The sequence below is a fragment of the Pristiophorus japonicus genome, chromosome 18 (genome assembly GCF_044704955.1).
Source record: "Pristiophorus japonicus isolate sPriJap1 chromosome 18, sPriJap1.hap1, whole genome shotgun sequence".
NCBI lineage: Eukaryota > Metazoa > Chordata > Chondrichthyes > Pristiophoridae > Pristiophorus > Pristiophorus japonicus.
This window is the reverse complement of record NC_091994.1, coordinates 111,122,448-111,143,111: the sequence shown is the minus strand read 5'-3', so window position 1 is coordinate 111,143,111 and position 20,664 is coordinate 111,122,448. Positions and strand designations below refer to the sequence as shown.

At 51.7% G+C, this 20,664-nt stretch overlaps 1 protein-coding gene across 4 annotated transcripts in view; it reads left to right on the top strand.

The window, feature by feature from the left end:
* Positions 1 to 20,664, top strand: part of casz1 (castor zinc finger 1) — a 520,923-nt gene that overhangs the window by 204,326 nt on the left and 295,933 nt on the right. The gene's annotated exons all lie outside the window — the stretch shown is intronic.

The following is a 20,664-nucleotide window of genomic DNA, read 5'->3' as shown; positions in this document are numbered from 1 at the left end:
AACTGGCTGGGGTTTTATTGAGTCTTGTGAACATCACGTGACTGGTTGGGGTTTTATTGAGTCTTGTGAACATCATGTGACTGACTGGCCAACTCATCAAACCTGTGAGCATCCTCACAGTGTGCGTACATTACAGGTACTACTGAAGTTTATTGCACCTGCAATATTCAGGTGAAGAATATGCAGAGTCTGGAGAAGAGGGTTAAATGGATCACAGCAGGTGGTTTCTTGAACATCTTCAGATATATTTTCCTCCCGGTGTAAATGGAAGTGAAAAACCAGGATGGCGAAATTGCCCCGTGTCCCGTTTGGGGCGCACAATTTAAATTAAATGAATATTTAGCGCCTGATGAGATGGGCCGCTAAATGGCGCAGAATTGGGGTCTTTGGTTTTAAAGAATGTGGTACCGGAGGCATGATTCGTTTCCGCGGGGCGCTGCCGGGGCATTAGTGGGGCATGAGTCTCAGCGACATGTTGAACACGTCAGCACGGCGCTGATGATGTCAGTGCGACACAGACTCTGCTGCCGCTTTCCTAACGCCCGCTGGCCCACCAGGGAGGGTTTCGGCCTGGCCAGCGACCCTGCACCCAAGCGGGGGGTTGTCGGGTTGCATGTTGGCGGCCCAGCCGAACCAGCGCCCACCATTGTCGGGCAGACTGCAAAGTCGGCCAACAAAACAAAGATGGCGGCCGCGGGGTAAGGCCCACCCTTTAAGGGCGGGCGCGGCGCCCCAGCCACGACAGCTTCAGGATGTTGGCTTCACCCCTCGCCAATCCCGCGCCTCGCGGGGCAATTTCCCTTGTGGGTCGCAAAGGGGTTGGCGCGGGGTGATAAGGGGTCAGCGTGCACACCGATGACATCATCGCCGTGCGCCTCCGCCCGGGGTAAAATGCACGGGGCGCAGCAAACCCGTTTTCGCCTGTGATGACCCAAAGGGCAATTCCGGGCAGGTCACTTAATGCTAAATCATTAGTGCCCCATTACCACCTCCCTGAGGAGCTAACGCAGCAATTTAGGCCCCTCGGTGTGAATAAATCCATGAAGAAAACAGGGATGGACTTTTCTTCCACTAGTCTCGGCTTCATTCATGGCTAAAATGGTGCAAGGAACTTAGTGAAATAGGTGGGCAAGTGTTGGCCACAGACAGTAGAGGCCTTGGTAAAGGATGATCATGATATTGTTGTGCAGTTTTGAACAGGGGAAGTAAAAACCAAGTGCTCCCTGAACTTAGATTCAGAACAGGGGAGAGGGTTAGTGAAAGATAGGAAGGACAGTATCAGTGAAAAAATAATTTGTGGCTGGACCGGCCTTTGAAACATATAAGGTTCTGAGGGGGATTACTGTGGTAGATGCAGGGAGGATGCTTCCCCTGGCTGGAGAGTCGAGAACCAGGGGGCACAGTCTCAGGATAAGAGGTCGGCCATTTAGGACTGAGATGAGGAGGAATTTCTTCACTCAGCGGGTTGTGAATCTTTGGAATTCTCTGCCTCAGAGGGCTGTGGATGCTGAGTCTCTGAATATATTCAAGGCCGAGATAGATAGATTTTTGGGCTATAGGGGTATCGAGGGATAAGGGGATCAGGCGGGAAAGTGGAGTTGAGGTCAAAGATCAGCCATGATCTTATTGAATGGCGGAGCAGGCTCGAGGGGCCGAATGGCCAACTCCTGCTCCTAATTTTTATGTTCTTATAAAAAAGATGGCAGCTTCCGAACTGTCAAGGTCGTAGATGAATCTGATTGGAACTGTGTTAAAACATAGGAAGGAGATTCAGTAAGTTCCTTTCCTCTTTATGCTTCCCTTTATGTCTTCCATCTTGTCTTCCCCCCAACTGCAGTCTAATCCCAGAGGCCTTTTCCTGAAATATCCCAGCAGAAGCGACGATTAGCAAAGTGCATACTGCCCTTTTCAACAACTGAGATGCGATTGGACAAATGCAAAGATTTTTCATACACTGGAGAGCAAATGGTAACTCGTGTTGTGTGGGGGGGGCCCTCTCACTGTGGGGGGGGGGCCCTCTCACTGTGGGGGGGGGCCTCTCGCTGTGGGGGAACCCGCTCGCTGTGGGGGGGAGCCCTCTCGCTGTGGGGGGGGGGGGGGCCCTCTCACTGTGGGGGGGAGCCCTCTCGCTGTGGGGGGGGGGCCCTGTCGCTGTGGGGGGGGGGGCCCTCTCACTGTGGGGGGGAGCCCTCTCGCTGTGGGGGGGGGCCCTGTCGCTGTGGGGGGGGGGCCCTCTCGTTGTGGGGGGGGGCCCTGTCGCTGTGGGGGGGGGGGGCCCTGTCGCTGTGGGGGGGTGGCCCTCTCGTTGTGGGGGGGGGGCCCTTTCGCTGTGGGGGGAGCCCTCTAGCTGTGGGGGGGGGCCCTCTAGCTGTGGGGGGGGCCCTCTCGCTGTGGGGGGGGGCCCTCTCGCTGTGGGGGGCCCCTCTCGCTGTGGGGGGGGGGGAAACCTCTCGCTGTGGGGGGGCCCTGTCGCTGTCGGGGGAACCCTCTCACTGTGGGGGGGAAACCTCTCGCTGTGGGGGGGAAACCTCTCGCTGTGGGGGGGAAACCTCTCGCTGTGGGGGGGGCCCTCGCTGTGGGGGGGCCCTCTCGCTGTGGGGGGGGAACCTCTCGCTGTGGGGGGGCCCTCTCGCTGTGGGGGGGAAACCTCTCGCTGTGGGGGGGGGAAACCTCTCGCTGTGGGGGGGGGCCCTCTCGCTGTGGGGGGGAAACCTCTCGCTGTGGGGGGGAAACCTCTCGCTGTGGGGGGGGGGCCCTCGCTGTGGGGGGCCCCTCTCGCTGTGGGGGGGGGAACCTCTCGCTGTGGGGGGGGGCCCTCGCTGTGGGGGGGGGAACCTCTCGCTGTGGGGGGGAAACCTCTCGCTGTGGGGGGGGCCCTCGCTGTGGGGGGGGGAACCTCTCGCTGTGGGGAGGGGGCCCTCTCGCTGTGGGGGGGAAACCTCTCGCTGTGGGGGGGAAACCTCTCGCTGTGAGGGGAAACCTCTCGCTGTGGGGGGGAAACCTCTCGCTGTGGGGGGGGCCCTCGCTGTGGGGGGCCCCTCTCGCTGTGGGGGGGGGAACCTCTCGCTGTGGGGGGGCCCTCTCGCTGTGGGTCCTGCTAACAGCCCCCACACAACATGACTTTGAAAAACCCGAGAGGGCCATTTCGCCACTTGTGGAAGTTCATGCAAATGCTTAGATGCGAGTTGGCAAATTATGACTGATGTCTGCCGATGTTGGCAACATCGTGGCTACAACCTTTATAACTGGAGTGAGGGGTTGGAGCTGCACCGTAATCCTATCGCTAATAATGGAGAGTGTGAGCAGACACTAAAACTAGGGGACATAGTCTTCGAATAAGGGGCCGCCCATTTAAAACTGAGATGAGGAGAAATGTATGGAATTCTCTGCCCCAGAGAGCTGTGGAGGCTGGGTAATTGAATATATTTAAGGCGGAGATAGACAGATTTTTGAGCGATAAGGGAGTAAAGGGTTATGGGGAGCGGGCAGGGAAGTGGAGCTGAGTCCATGATCAGATCAGCCATGATCGTATTGAATGGCGGAGCAGGCTCGACGGGCCAGATGGCCAACTCCTGCTCCTATTTCTTATGTTCTTATGTATAATGTACCTCTTTGTAAGGTACCAGAGCATCAAGCACTTGGCACTTCTTGTGATACGAGAAATATTTTATTAAATAACCACTATATTTGTTGAAATCTTTCCACAATTATGAATATATTCATTTGATTGTTGGAATTTAGTTAATGTTATTAAAATCTGATATGGTTCGCGAGAGCATTAATGAATAAACGGCTTTGCTAGTTGTAGTTGAGAAAATATGAATTTTATTTCTGATATAACAAAACTCTGTAGGTGTTCAAAATAATTGTTTCACATGAAATTGAGGCATAGATGTACAGCCTGTTCTGTGTATTTTTCTGGCTTTGTGACATATTTGGGAAGTTACGAACAAAAATGTTAATTAAGCACACTGAATAAATCATAGAATCTTAGGGCCCGAAATTGGTGAAGGCCAAGGCCTGCCCAAAGGACCGCCGATGGCCGCCAAGAGACCGGGCAGTACTTTCCTCTAAAAGAGGCGGCAGTACCGCCCGGTGGCCAAATAACGGCTTATGCGGCAGCAGCAGCGGGCGGGAGCTCTCAACCTCGGCGGCAAAGGCTCTTACCGCCTAAGTGCCGCCGAGGATGGAGTCGGGCCCAGGGAGGGTGGAAGAGCTGAAAATGAAAATCATCACCAATAAAAACGAAACACCGTAAGACCTTCGGGGGAGCCCATACAGGCAAATCGCCATAAAAAAATACCTTTTAAAAAGCTCACTGACCTTTTTTTTGCAGGTCTTCGCACTTACTGTCGGGGTTAGACCTGCCTCCACACAGGGAACCTTCCCTCTGCTGTAGCCGACTCCCGCCCGCAGTAATCTGGCAGCTCGGTGGGCGGGAGGAAACTCACGCTACTTGGCCGTCAGCGGGCGGTTCCCGGCGGTACTCCCCTCCCGCCCGCTCCAACCCAAGTGGAAACTGGCACAGAGGGGAGACTGGCGGCAAAACTCGGCGGCAGTCGGCGGAAAGGCCACCAATTTCGGAGCCATAGAATCATAGACGCTTATGGCATAGAAGGAGGCTATTCGGCCCATCGTGTCCGCGCCGGCCGACAAAGAGCTACCCAGCCTAATCCCACTTTCCAGCTCTTGGTCCGTAGCCCTGTAGGTTACGGCACTTCAGGTGCACATCCAAGCACTTTTTAAATGTGCTGAGGGTTTCTGCCTCTACCACCCTTTCAGGCCGTGAGTTCCAGACCCCCACCACCCTGTGGGTGAAAAGTTTCTCTTCAACTTCCCCTCTAATCCTCCTACTAATTACTTGAAATCTGTGCCCCCTGGTTATTGACCTGTCTGCTAAGGGAAATAGGTCCTTCCTATCCACTCTAAAGTTGCCTTCATTTTTTTAAATCTATCAAGTAACACTTAAAGACATCTCCATATGAAGGAGGAATATTTCTTAGTCGTGAAAAGTAATTCCCTCACTTGTCAATTTAAACATACCCTGTACAAACTTGCTGCAACTAAACGAGCAAACAACATCTCCTGGTGTCGGCTCTGCTTCAAACCCGATCAACTCGAGCTCCCGACTCGTCCAGTCACGACAAATTCCAGCTTCTTACTCATTTTACAGGCCCATCCACTAACTGGCCTCAGGATCTTATAGCTAACAGGAGCAGCACTAATTCAGAGAGGGTGGATCGTTAGTTTTAGTAGGTTTGGAGTAACAAGGATATACTTGCTTTGGAGGCAGTTCAGAGAAGGTTCACGAGGTTGATTCCGGGGATGAGGGGGTTGACTTATGAGGAAAGGTTGAGGAGGTTGGTCTCTACTCATTGGAATTCAGAAGAATGAGAAGTGATCTTATTGAAACGTATAAGATTATGAGGGGGCTTGACAAGGTGGATGCAGAGAGGATGTTTCCACTGATGGGGGAAACTAGAACTAGGGGGCATAATCTTAGAATAACGGGCCACCCATTTAAAACTGAGATGAGGAGGAATTTCTTCTCTCAGAGGGTTGTAAATCTGTGGAATTCACTGCCTCAGAGAGCTGTGGAAGCTGGGTCATTGAATAAATTTAAGACAGAGATAGACAGTTTCTTAACTGATAAGGGAATAAGGGGTTATAGGGAGCGGGCGGGGAAGTGAAGCTGAGTCAATGATCAGATCAGCCATGATCTTATTAAATGGCGGAGCAGGCTCGAGGGGCCGTATGGCCTACTCCTGCTCCTATTTCTTATGTTCTTATGTTCTTATGAACAAGAAGAGGAAGGATTTGCGCAGGTTAGGGGTGGAGGGAGGGGCAATGGGATGGATTGAACCAGAATGCACGAGTGAGGTCAAATTAAACTTTGAGGAAACGGGTTAACTTTGTAATGTTACAGCCCATTTAAACTGCCAATCAGAGTTTGTTTGTACCCCGTTTAACTCATCTTGTAGCGTATCAAATGACAAATACACTCGAGCACAGCATGCGGCAGATTGTGAGTGGTGATTCAAAGTCGATTGAACGATCCCTCATCCAGGTGTGAGAGCAGGGTTCCCACGACAAGATTGGGTGTCAGATCCAATCTTGTGAATGGGACTAACAAGCGAGCAAGCAGAGCACAACCTTCAGACGAAGCAGTTTAGTTGCAAAGTATATGCCACAGCACCAGCTGACTCGGGCTTGAGAGCAGCAATCGGAATTTGCTCACCATTCCCAATTTGTTTTCCTGGCATTATGTGGCACCCTGTTTGCAAGTCGAGCCCTTAAATCTGCCACAGTCTGTACCCCGCAGTGAGGCGGCGCAAGAACTTAACAAGTATGCCGTCATGTTCGAAAGTTTACAGGTGACAATTTTCTGGCTTGCAAGCAAAACTGGGGAGGGTGACCTCCAGCTTCCGTTGCTCGTGGCAAACTTTTAGAAATTTCCAATAAGTCGCCTTCATATCATAATCATCGAAAGTTTAAAATACTAACTATGTCCCTTCAGTTTTAGCGTGGACTGTTCTGATGAGATCATAGAACCAGAGAAATTTATGGCACGGGAGGAGCCATACGGCCCATCGTGTCCGTGCCGACCGACCAAGAGCTACCCAGCCTAATCCCACTTTTCAGCTCTCGGTCCGTAGCCCTATAGGTTACAGCACTTCAAATGCCTATCCAAGTACTTTTTAAATGTGGTGAGGGTTTCTGCCTCTACCACCCTTTCAGGCAGTGAGTTCCAGATCCCCACCACCCTCTGGGTGAAGAAATTTCCCCTCATATCTCCTCTAATCCTCCTACCAAATACTTTAAATCTATGCCCACTGGTTGTTGACCTCTCTGCTAAGGGAAATAGGTCCTTCCTATCCACTCTGACCAGACCCCTCATAATTTTATACACCTCAATAAGGTCTCCCCTCAGCCTCCTCTGTTCCAAAGAAAACAACCCCAGCCCCAGCCTATCCAATCTTTCATAGTTGAATGTAAGTCCCGCTGTTTGTATTATCTCTTCAAATCATCTCACTCGCGGGAAGAGGTCACATGGAAGTAGAGGTGTCACATCATTTCATCGATACACTTTCAAAGTTTTGACATTTTCAACCTTGCGTCCCAACATGTTACTTACTGTCAGAGCCTTCACCCAGCACAAATCTAACTTTCTACTTGTGCTGCAGGTGGGGTGGGATTTCCGCCAACTCTCGCGCTTTAGCTGGCAATAATCTATAACCAGTATTGTCTTGACTGCAATGGAGCTGGCTGGCATCATCCAAGCAGTGCCGTTTCCAACATTGTTAATTAGGGAACCTAATGGGTGTTTACTGTGCAGTGTTTATTAATGATCACTATCTCGGGGTGTATTGCTGCTCAACAGTGAATTTAGCCCAATAAAATAAATTCTAATGGGTGTGAGACAACGTTGTGTCAATATAGTAGCTGAGATTTCAAATATTGGTGTGATAAATACAGTTGACGACTGTTAATAAGTGCCTGGTGTTAATGACTGAGTTTGGTCGTTTCTCATGATTTTTTTTGAGATGTTTGTTCCATCCTCATTATGTGCCTGTTCTGATTGTGCTGGAGTGAAGCCTGGTTGCCATTTGGTTGATCAATGCATGCAATGTCTTTATTCATTTGTCAGAATTCTGCGACTGGCAGCTGCAAGGCCCTATGGGCTAGTCCCAGCTCATGCATCTCATCATCATCGGCAGTTCCTCGGAATCGAGGAAGACTTGCTTCCACTCTTAACATGAGTTCTTAGGTGACTGAACAGTCCAATACGAGAACCACAGTCCCTGTCATATATGAGACAGACAGTGGTTGAGGGTAAGGGAGGGTGGGACTGGTTTGCCGCACGCTCCTTCTGCTGCCTGCGATTGATTTCTGCATGCTCTCGGGCAACGAGACTCGAGATGCTCAGCGCCCTCCCGGATGCTCATCCTCCACTTAGGGTGGTCTTTGGCCAGGGACTCACAGGTTTCGGTGGGGATGTTGCACTTTATCAGGGCGTAAGATGGCCGTCGGCGTGGCAGCTCTCTAGGGAGCTCCCCTGCTGAACAACCGCCATCTGCCGCCATCAGCCAACTTTCCTCCCTCAGCCTCTCCCCTCCCACTGTCTAAACTTCCCCTAGCCCTAATAGACCCCGATAGGGAGGGCCTTAAACACTTAAACCCCTACTCTAAACCTAACCCTGCGAATCCCGCAAGATCGGGCCGACCTCAGGCTTCCCACCACACCACTCATCAGCGACGACGACCGGGTCCTCGATCCACGACGACGCCCGGCAAGCAGGTGAGCCTCCGACCAAGCGACCGGGCCATCACTCCTCCAGCGGCGGGCCATCACTCCTCCAGCGGCGGGTCTTCACTCCTCCAGCGACCGGGCCATCACTCCTCCAGTGGCGGGCCATCACTCCTCCAGCGGCGGGTCTTCACTCCTCCAGCGACCGGGCCATCACTCCTCCAGTGGCGGGCCATCACTCCTCCAGCGGCGGGCCTTCACTCCTCCAGTGGCGGGCCTTCACTCCTCCAACGGCGGACCATCACTCCTCCAGCGACGGGCCATCACTCCTCCAGCGGCGGGCCATCACTCCTCCAGTGGCGGGCCTTCACTCCTCCAACGGCGGGCCTTCACTCCTCCAGTGGCGGGCCTTCACTCCTCCAACGGCGGACCATCACTCCTCCAACGGCGGACCATCACTCCTCCAGCGGCGGGCCATCACTCCTCCAGCGGCGGGTCTTCACTCCTCCAGTGGCGGGCCTTCACTCCTCCAGCGGCGGGCCATCACTCCTCCAGCGGCGGGTCTTCACTCCTCCAGTGGCGGGCCTTCACTCCTCCAGCGGCGGGCCATCACTCCTCCAGCGGCGGGCCTTCACTCCTCCAGCGGCGGGCCTTCACTCCTTCAGCGGCGGGCCATCATTCCTCCAGCGGCGGGCCATCACTCCTCCAGCGGAGGGCCATCACTCCTCCAGCGGCGGGCCTTCACTCCTCCAGCGGCGGGCCATCACTCCTCCAGCGGCGGGCCATCACTCCTCCAGCGGCGGATCTTCACTCCTCCAGCGGCGGGCCTTCACTCCTCCAGCGGCGGGCCATCACTCCTCCAGCGGCGGGCCATCACTCCTCCAGCGACCGGGCCATCACTCCTCCAGCGGCGGGTCTTCACTCCTCCAGCGGCGGGTCTTCACTCCTCCAGCGGCGGGCCTTCACTCCTCCAGCGGCGGGCCTTCACTCCTCCAGCGGCGGGCCATCACTCCTCCAACGGCGGACCATCACTCCTCCAGTGGCGGGCCATCACTCCTCCAGCGACCGGGCCATCACTCCTCCAGTGGCGGGCCATCACTCCTCCAGCGACCGGGCCATCACTCCTCCAGCGACCGGGCCATCACTCCTCCAGCGGCGGGCCATCACTCCTCCAGCGGCGGGCCATCACTCCTCCAGCGGCGGGCCATCACTCCTCCAGCGACCGGGCCATCACTCCTCCAGCGACCGGGCCATCACTCCTCCAGCGGCGGGCCATCACTCCTCCAGCGGCGGGCCATCACTCCTCCAGCGACCGGGCCATCACTCCTCCAGCGGCGGACTATCGCTCCTCCAGTGGTGGGCCTTCACTCCTCCAGTGGCGGGCCTTCACTCCTCCAGTGGCGGGCCATCACTCCTCCAGCGACCGGGCCATCACTCCTCCAGCGGCGGACTATCGCTCCTCCAGTGGTGGGCCTTCACTCCTCCAACGGCGGGCCATCACTCCTCCAGCGGCGGGCCTTCACTCCTCCAGCGGCAGACCATCACTCCTCCAGTGGCGGGCCATCGCTCCTCCAGTGGCGGGCCATCACTCCTCCAGCGGAGGGCCATCACTCCTCCAGCGGCGGACCATCGCTCCTCCAGCGGCGGGCCATCACTCCTCCAGCGACCGGACCATCACTCCTCCAGCGACGGGCCTTCACTCCTCCAGCGGCGGACTATCGCTCCTCCAGTGGTGGGCCTTCACTCCTCCAACGGCGGGCCATCACTCCTCCAGCGGCGGGCCTTCACTCCTCCAGCGGCAGACCATCACTCCTCCAGTGGCGGGCCATCGCTCCTCCAGTGGCGGGCCATCACTCCTCCAGCGGAGGGCCATCACTCCTCCAGCGGCGGACCATCGCTCCTCCAGCGGCGGGCCATCACTCCTCCAGCGACCGGACCATCACTCCTCCAGCGACGGGCCTTCACTCCTCCAGCGGCGGGCCTTCACTCGTGCATCTACACCTCAGTGGATGCCAGTGTCAGCTTTTGCTCCAATGGCTTTGCTGGGTGGGTGGGACTTTGGAGTAAGTGAGTGAAATTGAGTGTGAGCGAGGCCATCAGGGATTGTGTGTGTGAGTGTAGAGGGCTGAGTGCAATCAGCTGTACGCAGGTACAAAGCTCAGGGGAGGGAGACCTGAACATGTTTAACTGTTGGGCTCTCGGATTAAGGCCATATTATTGCACACAATGCAAGAACAAATGTTTTCCTGTATGTTACCAGTGTGGAATTTACAGACCTACCGAGCCACACAGCATCGACCCATTCCCGGACAATTCTTGCTTCTAACTGTTTTATTCGAAATAATACTGCAGTATCTCAAGGGTTAAAGTAGAAAGAGTTGAAATCGCGCTGTGGCATATTGAAAATGTGCATGTTGATGCATTCACACCGAAGTTCTTCTGTCCACCATTTTAACTAAACCATGTGTTACCTCCTTCACTATGTGGCAAAGTGAGCACAGGAGTTGCATATGACGGTGGAAGTGCATTTGTGAATAAAATCCCACAGTGGCATTTCACCTCCAAGGGGCTCACAACCATAAAACCGCCAGTTTGAATAACTCAAGACTTATAAAAAAAAATCTCCACTTTCCGAGGACTCTTAAATAGTTTAAATCAACTAATAAGAGAATGATGTTAGAAGGGAAGCGATGAAAGTTACAGTGTACAGTAAATCTGCCCCCATGTCACACCGGCAGTGTGTGGGTCTGTGTGTGGCTGCCGCAACTCTTTAAGGTGGCAGATGAATTAATACTGGCGTCGTGGGCTTCTGGCTGAGGGATAAAGCCATCATCTGCTTTTGCACTAATCCATGTAGAACACAAGAATCGGCCAGGTCCTGTGTGCGATGGTGCCGTTGTCTGGGTGTCTGGTGGTGAAACCCCAAATCACCAGCTCTCTGACCCTTGAAAAGGATTTTAAAATTCTGCCGGGAAAGGGAGGCAGGTCCTTCTTGAAAGAGGCAGGACAGGTGGACTGACGCTATCCATTCAAATTCCTTCCCCGTTCCATCTCCATTTCCCCTCCCCACAGTCCACACCTGTGTGAAGCAGACGTTGTTTGTATTGTGTTCCGAACACAGATGAGGCTGCACACAGGGAGGTTAAAGTAACAGTGACCTCAGTCTTTATTAAGACACTCCAGAGTGAGGAACAGGCCTTAGGGGCCGGCTTATATACAGTGCTCCCAAGGAATGCTGGGATCACTTGGGACTTCAGGGGATGCGCTCCCTGATGGCGGAACATGGGAGTGCATGCTTTACAGATATACAACATCACTTCCCACCCCCAAAGTCAAAGTGAAAACTATTTACAAGGTGAGGCGGTCGGGAGCCTTTCTTTCCCTGGTGGACCGCCTCAGTACAAATGTCTGCTCTGGTGTGTTGGCTGTGTCCTTGCTGGGCTGGCGTGTTGTTGGCCCTGCAGGGTTGCTGGGTGAGCCTGGCCTTGCTGGGATGTTGGGCGTGATGGGTTCAATTTCCTGGTCCGGAGTGGTGTCGTTGATCCTTTCGGTGTGTGTTGTGGGCTTGAAAAAGGTGGTGTCTGCTGTGGGTTGTTCAGGGCAGTCTGTGAACCGCAGCCTCGTTTGTCCAGGTTTTGCAAATTTCTGCAAATTTGTCCATTGTCTAGTTTGACTACAAACACCCTATTCCCTTCTTTAGCTATCACCATGCCCGCAATCCACTTGGGACCATGTCCATAGTTTAGCACATACACAGGGTCATTCAGATCAATTTCCAGTGACACAGTGGCGCGACCATCGTTTACATTTTGTTGCTGCCGCCTGCTCTCTACCTGATCATGCAGGTTGGGGTGAACCAGCGCGAGTCTGGTTTTAAGTGTCCTTTTCATGAGTAGCTCAGCCAGGGGCACCCCTGTGAGCGAGTGGGGTCTTGTGCGGTAGTTGAGCAGTACTCGCGACAGGCGGGTTTGGAATGAGCCTTCTGTGACTCGTTTAAGGCTCTGTTTGATGGTTTGTACTGCCCGCTCTGCCTGCCCATTGGAGGCTGGTTTAAACGGGACCGAGGTGACATGTTTGATCCCATTGTGGGTCATGAATTCTTTAAATTCGGCACTGGTGAAACATGGCCCGTTGTCACTGACCAGTGTGTCAGGCAGGCCGTGGGTGGCAAACATGGCCCTCAGGCTTTCAGACATTATTTCACATTCAATCCATTTTGAAAAAGCATCCACCACCACCAGGAACATTTTACCGAGAAACGGGCCCGCATAGTCGACATGGATCCTCGACCATGATCTGGAGGGCCAGGACCACAAACTTAGTGGTGCCTCTCTGGGCGCGTTGCTCAACTGAGCACACACGCTGCATTGCTGTACACAGGACTCTAAGTCAGAGTCGATACCGGGCCACCACACGTGGGATCTGGCTATCGCTTTCATCATTACTATACCTGGGTGTGTGCTGTGGAGATCCGAGATGAACGTCTCCCTGCCCTTTTTTGGTAGCACTACGCGGTTACCCCACAACAGACAGTCTGCCTGAATGGACAACTGTCCTTTCGCCGCTGGAACGGCTTGATTGGCTCTTGCATTTCAACAGGGATGCTGGCCCAGCTCCCATGCAGTACACAGTTTTTTTTACTAGGGACAGCAGAGGATCTTGGCTGGTCCAAGTCCTAATCTGGCAGGCCGTGACAGGTGATTTATCATTTTCAAACGCTTCCATGACCATTAACAAGTCTGCGGGCTGCGCCACCATCAACAAGTTTTCAGGCTGCACCATTTCCACCCCCGTGGTGGGCAATGGTAGCTGACTAAGAGCATCCACACAATTCTCGGTGCCTGGCCTGTGGCAGATGGTATAGTTATACGCTGATAGCGCGAGTGCCCACCTTTGTATGTGGGCTGAGGCATTAGTGTTATCCCCTTGTTTTCAGCGAACAGGGATATGAGGGGCTTGTGATCGGTTTTCAGCTCAAATTTGAGGTCAAACAGGTACTGATGCATTTTCTTTACCCCGAACACACACGCTAATGCCTCTTTCTCAATGATGCTGTAGACATTCTCGGCCTTAGACAAGCTCCTGGAGGCATAGGCGACAGGTTGCAACTTCCCCGCAACGTTAACATGTTGTAATACACACCCGACTCCGTACGACGACGCGTCACATGCTAGCACAAGAGTTTTACACGGGTTATACAATACAAGCAGCTTGTTGGAGCATAAAATGTTTCTGGCTTTCTCAAAAGCAATTACTTGGTTTTTTCCCCATACCTAGTTCTCACTTTTGCGCAATAACACATGTAAGGGCTCTAAAAGGGTGCTTAACCCCGGTAGGAAGTTACCAAAATAGTTGAGGAGTCCCAGGAACGACCGCAGCTCCGTGACGTTCTGTGGCCTGGGCGCATTCCTGATAGCCTCTGTCTTGGCGTCTGTGGGCAGAATGCCGTCCGCTGCGATCTTTCTCCCCAAAAACTCCACTTCTGTTGCCATGAAGACGCATTTCGACCTCTTCAGCCGCAGCCTTACACGATCCAGTCGCTGGAGGACCTCCTCCAGGTTTTGTAGGTGCTCGGCGGTGTCCCGACCCGTGACCAATATATCGTCCTGAAAGACCACCGTGTGTGGTACCAACTTGAGTAGGCTCTCCATGTTTCTCTGGAACCGACCGAATTCCAAACGGGCATCTGTTGTAGATGAACAGTCCCTTGTGCGTGTTGATGCAGGTGAGGCCCTTCGAAGACTCCTCCAGCTCCTGCGTCATGTAGGCCGAAGTCAGGTCGAGCTTGGTGAACGTCTTGCCTCCTGCCAGCGTCGCAAATAGGTCGTCTGCCTTAGATAGCGGGTATTGGTCCTGTAGCGAGAAACGATTAATAGTTACTTTATAATCGCCGCAAATCCTGACCGTGCCATCACTTTTGAGCACTGGAACAATCGGGCTGGCCCACTCGCTGAATTCCATTGGGGAGATGATGCCCTCGCGTTGCAGCCTGTCCAGCTTGATTTCCACTCTCTCCCTCATCATGTGAGGTACCGCTCGCGTCTTGTGGTGAATGGGTTGTGCCTCTGGGACCAAGTGGATCCGCACCTTCGCCCTGGAAAAGTTTCCAATGCCTGGCTCAAAAAGGGAAGGAAATTTGTTAAGAACCTGGGTACATGCGACCTCATCGACATGTGATAGCACTCGGATGTCATCCCAGTTCCAGCGGACTTTGCCTAGCCAGCTCCTTCCAAGCAGTGTGGGGCCATCGCCCGGGACAATCCAGAGTGGCAGTTCGTGCACCGTGCCCTCGTAGGTGACCTTGACCATGGCGCTGCCCAGGACAGTGATAAGCTCTTTGGGTACGTTCTCTGTTTCGTGTGGATGGGGCTCAGGGCTGGTCTGAGTGCCTTGTTGCACCACAGTTTCTCAAACATCTTTTTACTCATGATGGATTGGCTAGCGCCAGTGTCCAGTTCCATGGCTACGGGTAAGCCATTCAATTTTACGTTTAGCATTATAGGTGGACATTTCGTCGAAAATGTGTGCACCCCGTGTACTTCAGCATCTGCCTCCTGTCTCTGAGGCTCGAAATTGCTTTGATCCACCATGGACCGATCTTCCTCTGCCACGTGGTGGTTAGCAGGTTTTGCAGAGCTTGCAGCTCGTTTGCAAGCTCATTGGAGATGCCCCATTGTTCCACAGCTCTTGCAAACATACCCTTTGAAGCGGCATGAATAGGCTGAATGGAAGCCTCCACAACGCCAACAAGGTGTGAATTGCCTTGCATTCATCCTTTGTTGGAGACTCTGAGTCATCTGGGTCACCTGAGGCCTGCTGGCAGTTGCAGACTCATGGGTTCTGCCCTGTACATTTCTGCTCGCAAACACAGTTCCAGTTAATTTATGAACATTGCTAGCACTTGTGTGCTGAGAGATTTGTTTGGTGTTATCACTGGTGGACATAAACGCCTGTGCTATCGCAATGGCCTTACTGAGGGTCGGTGTCTCTACAGTCAAAAGTTTTCGTAGGATGGTCTCGTGGCCAATGCCCAGTACAAAAAAGTCTGAGCATTTGTTCCAGGCAGCGATCAAACTCACATTGTCCTGCAAGTCGTCTTAGCTCGGCGACGTAGCTTGCCACTTCCTGACCTTCAGATCGCTGGCACGTGTAGAACCGATACCTCGCCATCAGCACGCTCTCCCGCGGGTTAAGATGCTCCCGAACCAGTGTACACAGCTCCTCATACAACTTATCTATGGGTTTCACCGGAGCCAGAAGATTCTTCATGAGGCTGTAGGTCGGTGCCCCACAGACTGTGAGGAGGACCGCTCTCCTTTTTGCAGCGCTTCCTTCTCCGTCCAGCTCATTAGCTACAAAGTACTGGTCTAGCCATTCGACATAGGCTTCCCAGTCCTCACCCTCCGAGAACTTCTCCAGGATGCCCACAGTTTGCTGCATCTTTGCGTTGGATTCGTATACTCGTCGCCAGTTATTGTGTTCCTAACACAGATGAGGCTGCACACAGGGAGGTTAAAGTAACAGTGACCTCAGTCTTTAATAAGACACTCCAGAGTGAGGAACAGGCTTAGGGGCTGGCTTATATACAGTGCTCCCAAGGGATGCTGGGGTCCCTTGGGACTTCAGGGGATGAGCTCCCTGATAGCGGAACATGGGAGTGCATGCTTTACAGATACACAACAGTTTGCTTGTCGGGACCCGATTCTGGCAGAAGTGAAATTTACAACAGATTGCCCTTGCTGAATGAATTATAGCAGCATAGGAACAGGAGGAGGCCATTCAACACCTCAAGCCTGTTCCGCCATGGCTGATCTGCACCTCAACTGCATTTGCCCGCCCTTAGCTCCATATCCTTTGATACCCTGACCCAACAATTGTGGAGAGATTGATAGGTGTTGGGCAAGTGATAAACTAGAGCTTTTCTTTTTTTATTTCAGCTGGCACAACTGGTCCACCGATGCTGCAGCTTGGTGCCACAACGATATCCCTCTCCACCCCCATGCCAAGTCCCCCTGAGACGGGCACAAAGACACCTGCCCACATATTGGTAGTGCCCTTGACCTTGGGATTTGGGGTAAGGTCGGAGGCGTGTCCATGGGGGAGGTAGAAGTAGCACCTTGCCCCACTCCAGATCCGTTCCCAATAGGCCTCCGTAGGAGTTCCGTACCTAAGACCCCAGTTTGATCCCTGGTCTGTGCTACATTATCTGCTTCACCTAGAGCAGCAAAAGAGTTCAAAATAGTGTCTTAACTCCATGTTAATTCCTTCATGACTTCAGGACTCATAGATGCTTGGGCTGCGGCTCAGAGGACAAGTGGTGGACTTGCGATATCACACTTATATCGGTGCAGTGACCCAGAAATATTTGGTGCCATTATATTTAAATCAATGCAAATATTTTTCCATTTGAGTTGGCTGCATGAATCTAACCTGGTATCATTCTTGCAACACGTATAAATGGCGATATTTGTATGAAAAATAAATTTACAGCCAATGAAGTATAGTCACTGTTGTAATGTGAGAAACGCGGCAGCCAATTTGCGCACAGCAAGCTCCCACAAACAGCAATGTGATAATAACCAGATAATCTGTTTTTAGTGATGTTGATTGAGGGATAAATATTGGTCCCAGGACACCTTCCCTGCTCTTCTTCAAAATAGTGCCATGGGACCTTTTACATCCACCTGAGAGAGCAGACAGGGCCTCAGTTTAGCGTCGCATCCAACGGATGGCACCTCCGACAATGCGGCACTCCCTCAGCACTGCACTGGTGTCAGTCCAGATTACGTGCTCAAGTCCTTGGAGTGGGACTCAAACCCACAACCTTCAGACTCCAAGGCAAGAGTGCTACCCATTGAGCCACAGCTGACACTAACAACAGCTTATATTTATATAGCGCCTTTAACGTAATGAAACGTCCCAAGGTGCTTCACAAGAGTGTTTTGAGATTGAACAATTTGACATCGAGCCCAAATTGTTATGCTCAAGTCTCTGGAGTGGGACCTGAACCCACAACCTTCTGACTCAGAGGTAAGAGTGCTGCCCACTGAGCCACAGCTGATGCTGTATGTAGCCACTAAAGGGTGCTGGAGCATGACATGGGGGAATCCCTGTCAACTTTCACTCCATCCTGTTGGCTCGGTGCCTTATCTCCACTTACTGCGCCTGATAAACCAACAACGATTGACATTTAGGCAAGTCCAAACTATATGGATCGGACAACCGAACCTTATTGAAATAACCAGTTGTTGTCAGCCTTGTTGATCGCTGCATTTTCCTACAAAATCTACTTTTTTTTGAATACAGCAGGTGCTACTAACTAAAATTGCTGCAGAACAAAGCAGAGCCAGTTACAGGGGTGGAAAGAATATACTTACACAACTCAATATGTATTGTCATTAATACTACAGAACCTGTGGGTTTGAAGAAAGTGACGATACAAAAAGATGCGGGGCGACTACGTGAGAATGGAAAATAAAAGCACTGAACATATGAAACAGGAGGGACTGTTTTGTTGAGCTCTACGGCCTTTCCTCTTCCTACGAAATCCCACAGATTTGGAGCAGAATGAAGTCTGCACTGTTAGAGCAATGTCCTGTTCAGCAATGGTCATAAATGCCTCAATTTGCTTCTGTTAATGTATGTGTTGACATCTTCAGTCCTGTTGTAACAACATTGCCCTTACAACCTATTTTTTTTGTTAAACGTGCTGACATCATAGCAGGAGTCAGTGTACATTTTACAGTTCTGAGCAGAAGTCTTGCTCCTATTATGTTCTTATTTATGGGGAGCGGGCTGCTGACCGAGGGCCGTGCGGCTCTTTGTCGGCTGGCGTGGACACGATGGGCCAGAATGGCCTCCTTCTGCGCTGTAAATTTCTATGTTTCTAAGTGGAGCTGAGGCCAAGATCAGATCAGCCCACCACCATCATCATCATAGGCAGTCCCTTGGAATCGAGGAAGACTTGCTTCCAATCCTGAAGTGAGTTCTTTGGTGGCTGAACAGTCCAATACGAGAGCCACAGACTCTGTCACAGGTGGGACAGATAGTCATTGAGGGGAGGGGTGGGTGGGACAGGTTTGCTGCACGCTCTTTCCGCTGCCTGCGCTTGATTTCTGCATGCTCTCAGCGTTGAGACTCGAGGTGCTCAGCGCCCTCCATGATATTGAATGGTGGAGCAGGCTCGAGGGGCCGTATGGCCAACTCCTGCTCCTATTTCTTATGTTCGTGTGCAAGTCAGACAGCAATGCCTGTGGGTTGAGGGGGAGGCCAGGCCGTGTGTCTAGTGGAGCCAGGTGTGAGGGTGAAGGGTTGGTTGGGGTGACGACCGGAGGCCGGTGCCAAGGTTGAGGTGACGATGGGCGCAGGCTGTGGCTGGGTGTTGTGGAGGTAGGTTAAGATTGGGAGTAAAATGCAGGCATGTCTGGGAAAGTGGAGCACCACTAACCACAGGCAGATTCAGAGCAGGGAGCCTGATGCTCACAGAGTCCCACCTGTCTCTGTATATGGGTGCAGTACATTGGCTGCAAATTTGCACAGGTAATATATATGCCATTTTATTCCTCGAAGCATACAATAATCTACTTACCTCCGAATTCACAACGTGTAAAGCAACACTATTATTAAAAGCTTTCCACTCAGTCTAAGCCGTCAACTATATCTCAAGGAATTGTCTTTTCTGCTGCAATGTGATTAGGGAGAAAAGTTTTATGTCATATGATTGGTTAATAATGAGAGCTGCAAGCAACCAGAATATAGGACCGTAGGAATAGGAGTAGGACATTTAGCCAAACTACACCTTTGTGTGTAGAAATGTTTACTAATTTCACTCCTGAAAGGTCTGACTCTAATTTTTAAACTATGCCCCCTAGTCCTAGACTTCCCAACCAGCGGGAATAGTTCCTCTCTAGCCTATCTGTTCCCCTTAATATTATGAAAACTTCAATCAAATCACCCCTTAACCTTCAACCTTCTAAATTCTAGGGAATATGACCCTAATAACCAATCTGAAAGGGCGAAATGAGCAACAGACAATTGGTGCAGAAGAAACTTGACATACAGGCTATGTGCTCTAGACATAAATGATAGGCAAAGTGAATTTTATTCTAAAGACGTAGAATAATATTTTATGCATATAGAGTATGCAGTAAAGAACATTATGCAGGTTCCTTATACGTGGTGTGCTAATCATATTAAGTGTACATATATTAAAAAGGATAAATGTTACAAAGCTCCAGTTGCAACACAGAGTGGCAGTGGATGGGTTGCTGATCACTGAACACTACAGGGCTGATTCTGTGACCTACTCTTCCATCCAGAAAGGCTCTCCTTAAAGCTTGCCCCATCGGGTCTATGTGTGAATTTTAAACCAAATATCTCTTATTACAGTGGAAGGATTTTCAATTCTGTGCTTCTTCAGTCGGGCAGATTCTGAGGCCTCAAACAACATCGTTTTTAAGAATGCTCTGATGCTGAGTCCGTCCCTTCACCGTGTAAGTGGATATCTGGAGAGCCCCTTCTTTAGGAAGGCTATAGTTGTCTGCTTAGATTAGGATTAGTGGGTATATCATGAACTCAAGCAGGTCCAACAGGCTGATAATCTGATAAACAGAGGGGAGAAAAAAAAAGGCCCAAAATTGGTTTACTAAGGGAGGATTTAGCATCTACATTGCATACACGGGATTACATCTGCGTTTGGGGTGGTAGGCTGCAAAACCTGTCAAAGGCTTTATATGGGAGAAGCAGCAGGAAGTTTAACTCGTAGTGACAAGGTCACAGCTGACCCAGAGAAAGAAAAAAAGCATTGTGAGAATGAGTGATTAAAGGGCTATTCCCAATTTCTGAACACATCAAACTGTTGTAAAACACATTCAAAGTTTAATCCTGTCAGTGCAGGGCATGCCTGGCGGCTTACAGCGAAGCAGCACACGTTTCACCACAGGACAATATGAGTGCTCAGTGCTGCGACGGGAAGCAGCCCAAATGTAAGGGCTGCCGCATGCGGGAATCTTCATTATTGCACCCGCTTCAAGACGGCATTTTCCGTTGTTCTTGACCCACACACAATAAGGTGTAAACAGAGTTTAAAAACGCTGGGAGATTCTCCAGTGCTTTTGAAAGGGAGTTAGATGAAGTCCTTACTACTAGGGGGATCAAGGGGTATGGCGAGAAAGCAGGAATGGGGTACTGAAGTTGCATGTTCAGCCATGAACTCATTGAATGGCGGTCCAGGCTAGAAGGGCTGAATGGCCTACTCCTGCACCTATTTTCTATGTTTCTATGAAAGGTTTGGCAGTGCGATATTTTATACACTGGGTATGATGGATTCATAATTCTACATCATGGTACGCTGGCACAGTGGTTATGTTACCGGACCAATAATCCAGAGGCCTGGACTAATGATCCAGAGACATGAG